General features: G+C 39.9%; 1 non-coding gene across 1 annotated transcript; it reads right to left on the reverse strand.

Annotated features, from left to right (window-relative positions):
- Nucleotides 1–16,743: 16,743 nt before the first annotated feature.
- Nucleotides 16,744–16,875, reverse strand: LOC115031026 (small nucleolar RNA SNORA17). Its single transcript, XR_003836613.1, has one exon. It is a non-coding gene; the product is annotated as a small nucleolar RNA SNORA17 (small nucleolar RNA).
- Between the last annotated feature and the right edge of the window lie 716 nt (nucleotides 16,876–17,591).

Below are 17,591 nucleotides of genomic sequence, written 5' to 3' on the forward strand. Positions count from 1 at the left end.
TAAACAGTTTCCAAAGGAGGTATGCCATTTTAAATCCACTCACTCACTAGCAGCAGAGCTGAAGACTTGCATTGCTCCATATTCTGCTTAGCATTTGTTGGTGTTGATCTTTTAAAAATAATTAGTGTGTATGTATGTGTGTATAAGTGTATGAGTACATGTGTGTGTTTATGTGTGTATATGTGTATGAGTGCATGTGTATGTTTATGTGAGTATATATGTATGACTGCATGTGTGTGTGTTTATGTGCACACACACACACACACACACACACACACACACACACACACACACACATGCCCATGTGTGCCTGCTCTCGAATGTGCACTGATGTTTTAACCTGTGCTAGCTTGGCCACTGAAGATGCTGGATACCTGCACTGGTGTTCCTTGGCCATTCAAGTTGCCTTTGTGAGCTGCCTGTTCAAGTCTTATTCTTCTTTTAAAAACTGGGTCATCTTTTGATTATTGAATTACAGGATTTCTTTGTGTGCTCTGGGCACAATATATTTGTCATATATAGGCATGTATAGTGCTTCTTCCTCGGTGTGTGGCTTGCTGCTTATTTCCTTATCTGCTGGATGAACAAACATTGTGTGGCTTGAGCAAGTACAATTTATCAATGTTTTTCTTGTAAGAGTCATTCATGTACTTCGCACATTTTTTTTTTATTTTGCTCATTGCCAGAGGGCAAAGTACTCTTAGACTTTATGTTTTTCCCTTGGGACTTTATTGTATTCTCCTCACATTTAAGTCGACGACCCACTTTAAATGGATGCTGTGTGTGTACAGCGGGAGAGGGGTCAAATCTTTCTGCCATTAAAAAAAAAAAAAAACAAACAAACAAAAAAAAACAACTACATCCAGATATTCCAAATCAATTGTCCAAGAGATTTTCTTTTCTCTGCTGAACTACAAAAGTCCCTTTATTGCAGGGACATGGGTCTATTTCTGGACTCTATTCTGTTCTTAGCCATGTCTTCTAGAAGTGTTAGCAATGATTTTAAAACAGGAATGGATTGAGATTCCTAGCTCCATAGAGATTTATGAATTAGGGCAGTCTTGTACTAAACATTTAAAAAAGTAACTTTATCTTAAATGACGCATAGGTGGGTATGTGCACATGAGTGCAGGTGCCCACGGTGCCCAGAAGATGGCACCAAATCTCCTAGAGCTGAAGTTCCGAGAGTTGTGAGTCACATAATTTGGGTGTTGGAAACCAAACTCAGGTCCCCTCCAAGGACAGTAAACACCCTTAACTTGAACTGATTAGCTGTCTCTCCAGCACCAGCAAGCAATTTTAAAATCACTTAAAAGACTTTCTCATGTTAAAGAACACAAGGTAATGTATTTGAGTCTCATAGAGGTCCCTGAGGGGAAACGCCTACCAAGAGCCAAACTGTGCTGTGGGTCTTGGCTTCTACTCCCCACACTGAGCAATGCTGTGCACAAAGGAGATGGAACCAGGAAGCATTAGCTGCCTTGGGAATAGAAACAGAGGGAACAGTGAAGCCTGGAGAGGCATGGGTGTTGGCAGGGTTGGAAAAACCGTCTGCTCCAGATCCCAAATAAGCTGCTGCCTTCCTGCCCCAGCCTGTTATTTCAAATGGCTGTGTGGCAGCTGCCCTGAAAGTGGAAAGAGCTATCTCACATTTAATCCTTTGCAATTAATTAAGATGAGAGAGAGAGAGAGAGGAAAAAAAAAGAATTCTGAGTTCTTATCCTTTGTATGGGGTACCCGCCCTCTCCTCCAGTAGTCTGGCTCATGAGTCCGCATTCTTGTTCTTTTCAGAAAGAACTGTGTCTCCTTGAGTTCAGAGGACTTGGCTGGCCTGCATGTCTGTGATGGCTCAAGCAGAACTGTGACTTGTAGTCCAATGTCTGATGGTAGAGAGGCTTGGATACATGTTTTCCAGCTTTTACATCCCATGTAGAAAGAGCCCCAACATGGTGACTGCTAACCATGATCTTCATTCTATGTAACAACTTCCTGTCACATTTGAGAACCTGTTCCTGAATTGGCCCCCACCCACCTGCTTCTATCACCATACCTCCTCCCAAAAATGTGATTTGGTATTTATTTCGATTATCAATAAGGTGCATAGAGTTAGACAAAACTAAATGGTTGACTAATTGATGAAGAGAATGCCTTTGCCAGTCTTTCTACTGACAATCACTTCCCATAGTTCATGACCGGAAGTGACGCTGTTTCCTGACAGAGAAAAAAAAAAAAACCAAACAAACTTGTCCTTAGGAAGACTTGGTTGTTTTCTCTGTGTCTGTTTAATACTTGATATTTCTTCCACAGCCACAGTGTTTGCTGGCTTCAGATGTATTGGGAATGTAAATCAGCTCTTATTCTATGTTGCTAAATGTATAGAGAATGTATAAGGGAACATTAAAGCACCTTAGACACAAAGTGGATTTACATTGATTTGTTTGTTTGTTTGTTTGTTCTCTCTCTCTCTCTCTCTCTCTCTCTCTCTCTCTCTCTCTCTCTCTCTCTGTATCAAAGTGTACATGTGGCAGTCAGAAGACAACCTACAGAGCTCAGTTCTCTTCTTTTCATTATGTGAGTTCTTGGGGATTGAACTCAGGCCATCAGGCTTTGTGGGAAACACCTTTATACCCGAGCCATCTTGCCAGCCCACAAAGTTGATATTTCAACCAAATGTCTGAGTGTCCTTGTTAAACAATTCTGCTGTTTACATTTATTCGACTTTTATGTATGTAAAGAACTATGTTTGTGATGGTTTGCCCAAGTATATGTGTTTTGCCCTCTAAAGATGTAGACAATTACAGAATTTGCTTAGGGCACACATGTGGGAACTATGCCACCCTTGGCTCCACGTGCAGTGCCAGACAGACCACATCAGTTCTTTCTCACAGTGATCTCAAGAACAAATTCACAACCCTACTTTCCAATAACTCCATCAGTGGACCACCTTGGGATAGGATTATTTTCTCCTCCTTCATCCTGAGGGAAGACGCCTCAAGGTTGCCCTTGATGACCTTGCTGCTGGTACCTAGAGAGAAGATTCTAATAAGCTGCAGACACTCTACAGATTCCTGTCTCTCAGAACTTAATCCCATTTGCATTTTGGCTATAATCAGATGGTGGAAACACAAACTCCAAACTGTCAATCAACTTGGGCTTCGTTTCCAACTTTTCATAAATATATTTCTTTTAAAGTTGTTGAACGTTCTTTAAACACTGAAGTGGCACAACTAATTTTTTAAAAAAATTATTGTAATGTTTTTTAATGTGTGTATTATAGCTCCTAACCTAGAATCATTCACTGCTAAAAACCTTCAATGTACAAATGAATATGGATGTGTGTAGATGCGTATGTATGTATAAATGTTGGCATTCTGAGATTTGAGGAAGAAAAGAAGAGAGATATTTACTGAAAATATATTTTTTATATTGTCCAGTTTTTACCTTTAAATATCAGTTGAAAACATTTTTAAAGTATATAGATTTCTGGCATGTGATTTATCTTCAAAACAGAAATTAAACCTAACCAGTTATAAATTTGAGTTTCTTTCTGAATTAACCATGTTGGCATCACCCCAGTTGCCTCCTTATGTTCGCATGGTTGCTTCCAGACTCCATGTAGAATTTTATGCCTCTGTAGTATCAAATTTGTTAAATGGCATATTTTTATATCAGTAATTTTTATAGCATATTGTTATTCCAGACTTTTACATGTCTCTAATTTATTCTCAACTTCAACACAGCAGTATTGATTTTTTTTTTCTAAGTTTGATGGCATGAGCCTTTGGTTGTGATTTAGAGTCCTAGCATAATCAATAATTTCCACTTCTTTTTTCTGTTCTTTCTCAAATCTAGATATTTGAGCAGGTGCAACAGGAAGCATTGATGTTTTTTGCTTCGTTTTTATGTCTCTGAGAAATATTCAATTATCTCAATTCAATGATTGAGTATAAGTATCTGGGTGACTCTGAATTATCTAGGGCACTTCAATGTCTAACAGTAAGAATAATTTTGTTTGCAAGTCAAATAGGATCTGGTAGAGTTTCTTTAAACTATACTCCCACTTCCTAGTCCCCCTAACAAAGAGTTAGTTTACACTTTTCCTTAGCCCTGAATTCATTGTTTTACAGAAAGAGGTGATTTGGTTCCAGGGTTGGCCTAGGAAGGATTTGAGGGCAGTGTCCTTGCAGGTTCTGTAGCTGTGGCTACCAGGATTGTGTTTAAGGTAGCAGGGGTGTAGGAGGCTTCAGGACAAAGAAAGGTTCCCGAGTGTCCCAGTTGAGAGGTTGCTTTTGCCCTTGGATACTTTGACACTAACTGTCTCAGATAAATATTTGTACCTTCATTATTTAGGTTCTGGTTCAAATGGCATTGGAAGAGACTTGCACAGAGCATCAGATTTTTTTTTCTCTTTTAATTGCATCATTTAATTTTTGGCACAGAATATTAATGGGAATGGAAATGAAGATGAAAAATTAAGCTAAAAATCAAGTCTTTTCTATTTTCTCTTGCTATAATTTATGTGGAGTTGCAACCATAGATTTTATGATTTTTCTATTCTAGTTGACACATATTTTATTTCGAGAGAGATTCTTGCTAGGTAGTCCAGGATGAACTTGAATTTATGACCTTGCTTCAGTGTCCTGAGTGTTGATGATAAGTGTACATCATCACACCTAGCTTTTCTATTCTCATTTTAAAATAATGTATGAAAATCATGTTTCTGTTATTACAGATTTGCAAGGCTAACTTAATATATCATTTCCACATACCAATAGATGTTATTTGAAAGAAATCAGTTTCTCAAATGTTGAATATATATATACAATTGCTAAATTTTCCACAAGTTACAACGAATCACTAAACTACCAATATCCAGTATAGTTGCCATCCAGTTGGAAACAAAGAACTATCATCTGTATCTTTAAAGGGCTCTGGGTAACTTTTCTAGCTCACTCTCATGCTTTATCCATAGGCCACTTAGTCACCATTTATTATATGGTCTTTGTCAGGTTCTCTGGAGAAACAAATATTATACAGTAACTAATAAATACTGTGTGTGTGTGTGTGTGTGCGTGTGTGTGCATGTTTACTTACAGACTGTGGTTCAGCTAGTCCAACAGTGATTGTCTATCAATGGGAAGTCCAAGAATCCAGTACTAGTTCAGTCCACAAGGCTGGATATCTCAGCTGGTATTCAGTATAAGCTAGAGTCCTGAAGAAGTATGCTCTAGTGCCAGTGAAGGAATGGAGGGAAACAGGCAAAGAAATATTTCTTTCATGCCCTATATGAGCTTCCAAGAGTAAGAAGTGGCCCAGATTAAAGGTGCATCTTCTTGCCGTAAGACCTGGATTAAAGGCAAAATCTTTCTACCTCAAAGATCTGGACTAGAAGTGGATCTACCTTCAAATTAAGCAAAACTCGTTCACAGGTATGCCCTCCATTTTTGGATTTTTGTTGATTCTGGATGTAGCCTGGTTGATGACCAAGAGTAGCCAGAAGTAGTATGGGCAGGAAAGGCAAATTCATAATCACAATAAATGTCTACGCCAATAAGGGTAATGAGGAAGTGGTCCAGTGTAGTTAACCTGCCACCAGATTGCTGGCTGGTCACCCTGGGGAATTGTGCAAATCTGGGGCTCATTGCTGGTCTCTGCTATTGACAGATTTGGCCCTCAGCAATAGTTGTAGCCAGGTCAACCTTGGTGAGTGTCAAGATCATACATAGCTTCTCTCTCTCTGTCATCATAGTCACTTTTTCCATGAGTGCATTAAGCAATGACAGGGAAGGCTGGGAAAGATACTCGTTGTCCATAGAATGGGTCATCCTATCTACTTAATTACCGAACTTCTCCTTTTGATGCTTTTGATGAGCATTTACATGAAACACAAGTATCTTCACATCCTTTGCCCATTTGGGGAGATCTATCCACAAACTTCTTCCCCAGATGTGTTGCTCACCAATTTTCTAATCATGTTCTTTCCAAGTCCCTGACCATCCAGCCAGTCCTTTGGCTACAGCTCATGGATCAGTCAACAATCACACATCTAGCCATTTCTCTTTCCAAACAAAATGATCATGTGCACTGCCCAGAGTTTTGCCCACTGTGAAGATTTCTCTTCTCTTGTGTCTTTCAGGATTATCCCAGAGAGGGATTGTAGTGCTACACCTGTTCACTTCTGGGTGGTACATGTATAATGTGCAGAACCATCAGTGAACCAGGCCCTACTCTTCTCTTCCTCTGATAACCAATCATAGGGAACATTTTATGAGGCTATAGGTTCATGCTTGGCAACAAATGACAGTGTAATGGAGTAGAAACCACGGGTATTTGAGTGACTTCTTCATGTAATTTGCTTGTGTCTTCAAGACCTGCTCAGGCCCAGTCATATTCATATATATATATATATATATATATATATATGTGTGTGTGTGTGTGTGTGTGTATATATATATATATATATATATATATATATATATTTCCATTTGATAATGGATTGCTGCTGTGTATGTCTTACTTTATGGCTTAATACCATACTTAGTACTTAATACCTACTTAATACACAGCTCACGTCACATGGTAACTTGGTAGCCCATGTCCAATATTCAGTTTCCACTAAGGTCCAAAATCAGGCCAAGAGCTATCTCTCAATGGGAGAATAGTTGTCTTCAAATCATGATAAAGCCTTGCTCCAAACTCTTAAAGGTCTCTTCTATGATCCACCTATATGGGCCTGTCAAATGCTCCAAACAGCATCCCTATCTGCCACTAACATATCAAATATTTTGGGCCTGCTAGATTACATAGTCCAAGTGGTAGAGCAGTCTCTACAGCAGCCTTGACCTGTTGAAGAGCCTTCTCCTGTTCCAGGCCCCACTCAAAACTAGCAGCTTTCTGAGTCACCTGGTATATGGATATGGGTAACACAAAGGGAGGAATGTGGTGTCTCTAGAATCCAAATAGTTCCATTAAATGTTGTACTTCATTCTTGGTGGTAGGAAGGGCCAGGTACAATAACTTATCCTTCACATTAGAAGGAATATCTCTCTTTTGTCACACCACTGGACTTCTAAGATTTTTCCCTGAGGTAGAAAGCCCTTGGATTTTGGTTGGATTTATTTCCCATCCTCTAATTCACATAAGTTACCAACAAGTCCAAAGAGGTTGTTACTTCCTGTTCACTTGGTCCATCTGCACAATGTCATCAGTATATGAACCAATGTTATACTTGTGCAAGAAACAGACGGGGAAGAACTCTTTGAAATAAGTCAGGGCTGAAGAGTTAATATAGTCTTGAAATAAAACTGTAAAGGTATACTACTGGCCTTACAAACCGAAAGCAAATTGCTTCTGTTGGTCCTTATGGATGGAAGGCACTTTCTAGATCAATAGCTGTGTACCATGTATCAGGAGATGTGTTAATCTGCTCAAGTAAGAGCACCACATCTGGTATAATAGCTGTAACTGGAGTCACTACTTGATTGAGTTTTTGATAATTGACTGTCATTCTCCATTTTATACTTGTCTTCTGCACTGGCCATAGGAGAGTTAAAGAGAGAGATGAGGGGAACCACTACCCCTGCATCTTCCAAGTTGTTGATGATACCATTAATTTCTGAAGTTTCCCTTTGGAAGTGATACTACTATTCCATATTTACCAGGGTAGAGGCAACTCTAAAAGCTTCCATTTGGCCTTTGCAACTGTAAAAGCCCTCACGCAACAGGTCAGGAAACCAATGTGATACACACATTGACCCCAGTTATAAATCCTGGGGCTAGGGAAACAACCACAGGGTGGTTCTGGGAACCCAGTAAACCTACTGTGAGCCAGACCTAGCCAAAACTCCATTAATAATTTGACTCCCATAAGCCCCTTTTAACTTGAGGGTCACAGTATTTCTTGGGGTTTCTTGGAATCAGTGTCGGTTCAGAAACAATATCCAATAGATCCTAGAAATTACCTATCCCCCAGTATACAGTTATCTTTGTAAAAGGCCATAGGTACTATCTTATTTAGGGTTCATTGCTGTGAAGAGACACCGTGACCAAGACAACTCTTAAAAAGGACAACATCTAATTGGGGCTTGCTTATAGTTTCAGAGGTTCAGTCCATTATCATCATGGCAGGAAGCATGGCATCAGGATAGCAAACATGGTTCTGGAGGAGCCAAGAGTTTTACATCTTGATCTGGAGTCAACCAGGAGAGACTATGCTCCATCCTGGGTGGAGCTTGAGCATAGGACCTCAAAGCCCACACCCACAGTGACACACTTCCTCCAAGTTATTCCTACTCCAACAGGGCCACACCTAATTGTGCCACTTCCCATGGACCAAGCATATTCAAACCACCACAGATACCTCTAGAGAATGACCAGAGAAAGGTTAACATTAAAATTCTCAGTTATTTTATCGAGGTCCTTCAGGGGAGCAAGGTTATTCATTCATGCAAGGGGTTCTGGGACTGCAAACTGGTTCAAGTGTGGACATTGTTTCATGGGCTAAGATTTCTCTTTGCTACAATCCAAAGTAGCCTTTCTTTCATTTGTTTGAGAAATTTTCTGTTTATACAGATTAAACAAAGTACACCAGGCTTCTAATCTATTTCACGCCTGGAAACACCATGATTGACTAGCTAATATCCAAGGTTCATATAAGTCATCCCACTATAAAAATCAATTTGCCTGTGCTTCCCATTGTGGGGTAGGGAGTTATGGACATTTCTTTGTGTGTCTGCCCATTATGATAACTATTATCACCTTGAGTTTGGTGATTCAGTGCAGCCACCTAGCTCTTGCTACTTTCTGGTTCCAATTAAACCCATTGCATCTAATTCATCCATCTGAGCAACAGGTTTTCCAAGCTTAAGGTCTGATACAAGAAAAGGGGCAGCAGCAAAGTTTTCCAAATGTGCTGGTCCCGCTCACATTTTGCATTTTATAGGATTAGTGCAGGGCATGTCTTATGGACCTTCTCACGTGGACACTTATGCACTCAGGGCCTAGCTTTGCAACTTCCCTGAGCCTTAAAATATCCTTTCATTAACACTAAGCCAAGGGATATCAGGCATCTCCCATTCTTTTTCAGGAGAACATCTTTGACAAATGCTTCAGCCAACTATTCAAGCTTCCAACACTTTTTTCTTTTTCTTTCTTTCTTTCTTTTTTTTAAAGTATGAGAGCTTCCATCTTAGACCTAGAATCTCCACTCACTGGGCCCATGAATGCCAATAAACTCATCCTGATTCTGTTTTATGTTCCCTTTCACTATTATCCCACACCTTTGAAATCCATTCCCATTCATATTCTGCAGATGTCCGCTTGAATGAGTTAGCCAAACTTATTAAGTTCTTTAGCAGTATAGGATAACTCCTCATGGACAATACTTTCTACCTCACTTCTAGGAACCTGTTTAGCCTTAAGTCTGGCCATAGGTGTACAGGTGACTGTTGGTGGGCCCTGAGGAACATCGGTATTGTCTTGCCTAGCATCTTCTTCAGAGAAAATATCACTGATGATTTAGCAGACAATGAAGAATTAATTTTGGGCTGGAGAGATGACTCAGCAGTTAAGAGCACTGACTGCTCTTCCGAAGGTTCTGAGTTCAAATCCCAGCAACCACATGGTAGCTCACAATCATCTGTAATGAGATTTGTTGCCCTCTTTTGAGGTGTCTGAAGACAGCTACAGTGTACTAACATATAATACATAAATAAAAATCTTTAAAAAAAAAAGAAGAAGGATCAATTTCCTTAGCCAAAGGTGGAAAAGGCAGTATTTCAGGGTATGTGGGTGGAAGTACGTCTTCTGTTGAGGATAGAGAGACTTCTTCCTTAGCTGAGATTAAACCCTTGAGAATCTGCGTTTCAATTTCAGCTTCACCCATATACCTCCACCCCAAATTGCAGGGTTATCCCTACCCCCTTTTAAAACAGTGCTCCTACTTTAACCGCTAACAGCCTCTGAGGCTGGAATTTGAATTTTCACTGTAATTCAGACAACCTTATAATGAAGGCTTTGGTTTGATTTTCCACAACTTGAGCTCTGTGGCTGCTGGAGAGAATACTTTCTTCCAGGATACACTTAGAAACCTTCAGACTGTGTATGCACGTCTAGGGCTGGCCAGTTTTACCACTGAGTTCATTGTTGCTCTCACCATATTCTGGGATGCTAGAACTTGGTCAATTCTATTATGGAGCTCTTGCTTCTCCTTTGTCAAGTTATCTAGAGATCTAGGAGCAACCAACCAGCATCATTATTTTCTTTATTTTTCCACAAATTGTTTACATACAGCCTCATCAAATCTGTTGTCTCTCACATTGATGGTTCAGGATAATTAAACACATTTGTTTCTTTAAGTTTGTAAAATAGTTCACATCATGGGCTTTCAGCAGCTCTCCCAGGAGAGTGTCAGTAACTGCAGGTGTTGGCAAATTGGAATGTAAAGTATATAAAATACATAAGGGGGATTTATAAATATATGAAATATGAATATAAAATATGAAATACACAAAGGGGATGTATTAGAATGGTTTAATGGCTGTGGTACAGCTAGTTAAACCATGGCTGTCTACCAACAGAAGGTCAAAGAATCCAGTAGTTGTTCAGTCCATGAGGCCGGATGTCTCAACTGGTCTTTAATTTATGCCTGAATCCCAAAGAAATAGGCTCTAATATCGGTGAAAAGTCTCTCATCAGCAAGATCGAGAGCAAGCAGGCAGAAAGCAAGCTTCCTTTTTCCATGTACTACAAATAGGCTAGCACAGGAGATGTGGCCCAGATAAAAGGTGGACCTTCCCACCTCAAAAGATTGGATTAAAAGTGGTTCTTCCCATTTCAAATGACTTCATTAAGAAGAAACAAACAAACAAACAAACAAACAAACAAACAAAAAAACCCCAATCCCTCACAGGTGTACCCAGTGCATTGGGTTTTAGTTAATGCCAGATGTAGTCAAGTTGACAACCAAGAATAGCTGTTACATATATCATTTACTAAAATTAGCTTTTCCATACTTTTTTTATATCCCTAAGACATGTAACCCAGTGGATATTTTTAAATCTTGGCGTAACTGGACTTATTCCAGATTAATTTATTTTGCTTTTATTTCACCCAATATTAAGTATTTTTCCATGTCATTTTCTATGTGTGGCACTAGTTCTCATTATTCTGAAATATTCCATCATATGAACAAACCATAAGCTATTGTTGTGATGACATTTGTGCTTGTTGTATTTTTAGCAATTATAAATGGAGGCATAACAAATGTATAAATACATAATTTTTATTATGAAGCTCCATGAAATTTTTTCCATGATCTCTATTTAAGATTGACTTTGCTGGTCATCTGGTAAGTAACTCTTCAAACATAGGAACACTGCCAACTTGTTTTCCAAGGACTTACACCAGATTCCACTCTCATTAGCAGTGCGTAAGAATTCTGATTGTTTCCCAAACTCACCATGCTTCATACAGCAGAGGGTAGAAGTGTTGCTAATCCTGTGATTGGTTTTTCTTCTTTTTTGGTTTTTCTTCTTAATTGGTTTTTAACATATTTTCCCAGTAAGTAAGGAACAGAACATATTTTCATAGTTTCTCATTTGTGAGCTGCTTATTAAGACACGTTGTTTATATTCCTCTTAAGTTTTCTTTTTGTTGGTTTACAGCAGTTCTCATTTATCTATCTTCTTGAAAAATAATCTTTCAGACAATATAATTTGATTATGCTTTTCCTCGTCCCCAACTCCTTCTAGGTTCCCCCAACTCCCTACCCACTCAACTCCATGCCTTCCTTTCTCTCTTACAGCAGTTCTTTGTAGAGTCTAAATATGAATTCTTGGAGTTATGTGGATTCAACGAACAATCTTAACTTCGATGCAGTCACACTTGTCTCACTTTTCTTCTGATAGCCATGTTTTCAAGATGTTCAGGACATCTCCTGCATTCTCCTCAGAAATGTTTCCATTATGTCATCCACGGGTAGACTAGCTTATCTGTAATTGATTTTGTGTGTTATGTAACATACAAACATTTTTATTTTCTTTTTTTTCCTTTTATTCTTTTGCATAAATTTTGTGCTGCTATCTCAGTTTGTCGCAAACTGAATAATTTATAAGGAACAGAGGTTGATTGGCTCATGGTTTCAGAGGCTAACACCAAGGAGCTTCCATCCTGGGAGAGATTCTCGATATGCTACTGCTGGGTAGGAGACCAAGGGCAGGAGAGGCACCCAAACAGGCTGGAGCTCTTCTTTTTAAAGAGGACAACTCATCCTTGATAATGGCATAGGTCCTTTTGCCAGGCCAATCTCTTATGGATCCTGTCCCTTAAGATTGTTACAGAGGCACTTAAACCCCTGCTTGAGCCCAGAAAGAGAGTCAAGCCACAACAATAAAAGAAATGGCCAATATTTAAAATGATTTAATAAGAATGTGTTCTTTTCTCACAGATCTACAGTGACATCTTTATCTTAAACTAGGTTTCTGTATATGTGAGGATCAATTTCTGGGTTCTATAATTTGTTCTTTTGGTTAATTTATTATCATGTCAGTATCAATGGGAAAACCTAGCATTATAGAAAGCATTGCTAGTGGGTAAACAAATCCTTTTGATTGTTTTCAAGAGTACATCTATTGGTCTTGAACAAGTATGGCCGAGTAAACAAGCAAACAAAATCCTATTGGAATTTTATTTGGAGTTTTATTGATTCATAGATAAACCTAGGAGATACAGCACTTCCCAGGTTCTGACTCCAAAATCTAGAGAATATTATATATGTTTCACTTTAGTTAGATCTTATTGAGTGCTTTGCAATAATTTGTTTAAAAAAATACACAAAAAATAATGGAGGACTTATTCATCTTCTGTTAGGTGTTTTCATGATGTTATTGAAAATGGCTTCTTTTAAAATGTAACACAGGGACTGGAGAGATGGCTCAGCCATTAAGAGCATCCAGCACCCACGTGGTGGCTCACAATCATCTGTAACTCCAGTTCCAGGTTATCCAACACCCTTGACTGGTCTCTGGGGCACCAGGGAACCACATGGTCCACAGATATATATGCAGGAAACACACTCACACACATAAGATAAAAATGAATTTTAAAATGTGATGAATATTCCAAAGATTGGGTTTTGCCTGTAATAGAAAATGCAGTTGACTTCTGTAAATCAGCTTTATATTATTTTTAGTTCTAATGATTTACCTGAAAATTGCTTTGGATTTTAGCATGTACAAAAAGTGACAGTTCCAGCTTTCCCTGTCTAATCATCCAATAATTTGCTTCTTTCCCCGCCTTCCTGTACTGGTGTGGATTTTCTACTTAAGTATTCTCTTGGAATGGTGATAATAGGTGACTGTCACATGATCAATGGCAAAGGGAAACTTTCAGTATTTTCGTGTCATGAGGACTTCTAAGATTATACTTGTTGAAATCTATCAGGTTAAGCCCATTATATCTTAAATTACTACTTTAAAACACCAAACAGATAATAATTTATTCATAATTTTCATTCATCAAGATAATTGCATTATTCTCTTCCTTTCAATGAGAAGAATTACATTTTTTTCCTTAACATTGAACTAATATTATGCTTCCACACTCTTGGTTGAAACTAGCCTGACTTTTGCAAGTCCTTTTCCTGTTTTAGAATCATGCATATATATCATAACATGGAAAGACTAGTTATAAATTGGCCCATTATATTTTAACATGGAAAGGTTTCCACACACGTGGAATTGGGTTTTGTGACTGTGTTTTAGAACTTTCTGGGGAAGCCACCTGGAGCTGAGTTCTCTTTCATACAGAAACTTTGTATCTCTTGTCCAATTTCTCTAACCCTGACAATGGCATCCCACTTTGGTCATAGAGAATTCCAAACAAGCACATGCCCGGCATGTATCCACATACAGGCTCTTCATCCCCAGCTTTGCATTTCCCCTGGTAGCTGTTGCTCTGCACTGCACTCTCCAGTCACTTAGGTCTGACTTCTAGTTCTTTGTGCTTCCTTTGCATCATTTCCAGTTTGTTGTTAAAGAAACCACTAAGGTTTCAGTTTCAAAGTCGATGGCTTGAATTTCTAGATTTTCCTTCTGTTCTTTTGCAGATGTGTTTACTAATCTTTTTCAAATATAACTTAATTTTCAAACTAATTCATTAGTCCTCTAATTGTATTAAGCGCCATTTGTCTGCTATTTGAATATATACAGCTCTGATTCCGCCACTCTTCTTCCATGTAAGGCAGCCTGAAATGGTTCGGTTACGACTGCTTGCCTTGTGGTGTTTGTATGATGTGTATGCTTCTGTATGTGACTGTTGTGGTTTGTTTGTGTGTGTTTGTGTACGTGACTGATGGTGCATGCGTGCCCTGGGGTCCGTGTGGAGGGCAGAGGACAAGCTGGGGGTTCAGTCCTTGTCTTCTACCTTGTTTGCAAGATCTCTGGTCTCTCCTATCTAGTTAAAACGACCCTCCAGAGAGGAGCCACCAACAAACTTTATTATTTCACAAATTAAATAATATATAGGATATCACATATAGGTTAAATGGTCTAACATTTGTATCAAAAATAGGCATAGTGAAAGCCCATATATAGTAGGAGTCAGTTTATTTTATGTATCCAAATGAACAAACTACAACGGGTAGAAGGATTAGTGATTGCCTGGGGGTATAAAAGGGACTAATTGGAAATGTTAATGGGACTGAGGGTGTTGCTTTCTTGGATGATGGAAATGTTTTAAAATTAGATTGTGGAAATCATTGCACAGCTCTGTGAAAATATTTTAGATGGGCAAATTTATTATGTGTAAATTATATGCCACAAAAATCTTAAACTTTAGCACAATATAAAGACAAATGATAAAACTATGCTAATAGTTCAAAAAATGTTTTTCTTGGAATGGTATTAAATAGCAAGTAAAAGCTATGAGAACAGAGACAGAGAGAGAGAGAGAGAGAGAGAGAGAGAGAGAGAATGAATGAATGAATGAATAAATGAATGTAGGAAATGCCTCGTAGCTCCATATAGCTTTAACTCTTGGCTTGTGCATTTTGAACAAGGAATGCTACATTTCCCCTTACTCTTACCTCTTAGATAATCGCGTGCTCCTAAGTTTGCCTCTAAACCTTGTATTCACACACAATCATCAGGGAATCTTATTAAAGCACCTAAGTGGCCTATAGCCACTATGTGTTCCTTCATGACTCCCAAGTCCTATCTCTAGCCTCGATCCCTCCAGATGGCAATATTCTGCTTATATGCTTATCAACTGATGTACGTAAAGTCTCTTCTTTTTTACTATCACCAATATCCAATGGAAAAATAGGCAAAGGATAGAAGAGTTATAGGCAGGGAAAGAATTGAAAATGCTTGGTTGCCATGAGACGGTTTACAGATCTCCATGGGAGACAGGTATATCCATCGGTCTGACCAAAGTTGAAGCAGTTGTACTGCGTGATAGTGAGTTTGTATGACTCACATGGAGCTGGCAGAAGAGTGCACTGTGCTTGCAAAGACAGTTCGGCAAAGGTCTTGATCAGCCTCAGTTAGATATGCACACATTAGCCATTGCACTCCTAGAAACTCAGAGCAAGAAATATCAAAATGGGAATGGCTGTTCTGCATTACTTATAATAACAAAATATTGTCCCCTACAGAGAGCTGGTTAAGTTATGACACAAACCTGGGAAAAGACTATCACCTCTGAATTAAACACCATGCAGGAGAGCATGGTGTTTGCGAAGAATTACCTACTTACCTGCAACTCCCACAATGTGCAGGGCTTGCTTTGCAGAGTACTGCAGCTGGCTAGGGGCTGGGGCAGCTTTCCTACTCTCATGTTCCCAGGGCCAGTTCTCCCATGATTCCCAGGTGAGGGGTGGTCACAGTTCTGCACAACCCTCAGATATCATGTCCCCAAGGCAGCAGCCCAGACCAGGGACATCCTTTAATTTGTGTTTGGGACAGACCTGTGGCCCATGTCTGGTTCTCCAGGGCATTGGATTTTTCTGTTATAGCTTCTTGTCTTCCTCAAATCAGGTCTGAGTACCTCAAAGATACCTTTCTATAATATCAGATCTTCATTCAGAGATAAGTCAGTCTTGGGTGGTAACAGATTCCCACTGCTGCAGGGCCACAAGCCCAGATGTGGTCCCTGGTGGCAGCATAGGCCAGGACCCCACCTTGCTTCCAATTGGCATTACTGGCTATTCACATCAGACTGCTCCTCACTACCCTCGAGTCTCCAGTTCTGCCTCTCTTCATTGTGCCCACATCCTTCTGTTTCTCTTTCTCTTCCATTTCTCCATCACTTATTTGCTCCTTGTAGCACTGCCTAGGGTCTCTGAGTGTCTTGGGTCCATTCAGAAGTAGACTCAGAAGTGGTCCCAGGGGTGTTTGTGCATTATGGAGCCGGGTAGGGGTCATCTCCGTCATCATCTGCTCCCCTCAAGGCCTCTGCAACGTGGGGTCACCTCAGGCTAGTTCCCTGTCTGAGCTTCATTGGGCCAGACTGATGGTCCTCTTGGGGTTACACCTTGCCTGGCCTACTCTAGCAGCCCCTTGCTAGGGTGCTCCATCTTAGGCTCACCCCTGCCCAGGGCTTGTGGTTCTGCGCATGTGTGTGTGTGTGTGTGTGTGTGTGTGTGTTCTTCTATAGTCTCTGCCTTGCTCCCCATCCTGGGAGCCCATCTGAGCCTATGTGTCGCTGGACTGGTGGTCTTCTCAGACTCACTTTTTCTTTTCAGGGAATTTTAGGCTACTAATTATTCAGATTCTCATAGGTCAAAACACTGAGCACAGGCTCAGTCTCACAGCCTCTTTCCTCTGGATGATACCCAAGTGACACAGCAGCCACATCTGCAGTACATCTAAGGGCAGGTCACTTTTTTAAAAAATTAATTTTTTATTTTCTCATATAATACATTCTGACATCAGCCCCCCCTCCCCCAGAACCACTCCCCCCTCCCCCCCCCCCACCGCCATCTACTCTCCTGTTTCCCTTCAGAAAGAGCAGGTCTCCCAGGGATACCAACCAAACACAGCATAACAAGATACAGTAAGACTAGGCACAAGGCTGGATGAGACAACTCAGTAAGAGAAAAAGGGTCCCAAGAATGGGCAAAAGAATCAGAGACAGCCCTATGTCCCACTGTAAGGAGTCCAGCAAAGCCATCAAGCTACAGAACCACAGCATGTACGTAGAGGGAATGGTGTGTTTTCTGAAGAGATCTTAGAGTTCAAAGGGAACTCAGCCGAGATAAGTCTAGACTCATTTTGTAGATGAGGACCAGCAAGCCCCTGGAGGTTATTTAATTAGTTTGTGTTCGGGACAGACCTGTGGCCCATGTCTGGTCCTCCAGGGCATAGGATTTTTCTGTTATAGCTTCTTGTCTTCCTCAAATCAGGTCTGGGGACCTCAAAGATGCCTTTCTGTGATATCAGATCTTCAATTCAGAGATAAATCCGTGAAGCATGATTACTAATGATTAGTTTTGTAGGTGATTTAAAATTAAGTGGCAAATTATACAAATGTGTGGGGCTGGGAGGGAGAAGAAAAGAGGGAGGGAGAGAGGGAGGGGAGAGAGAGAGAGAGAG

Source organism: Mus caroli, unplaced genomic scaffold, assembly GCF_978045245.1.
Source record: "Mus caroli unplaced genomic scaffold, Mus_caroli_1 scaffold_6, whole genome shotgun sequence".
In the NCBI taxonomy this organism is placed as follows: Eukaryota; Metazoa; Chordata; class Mammalia; order Rodentia; family Muridae; genus Mus; species Mus caroli.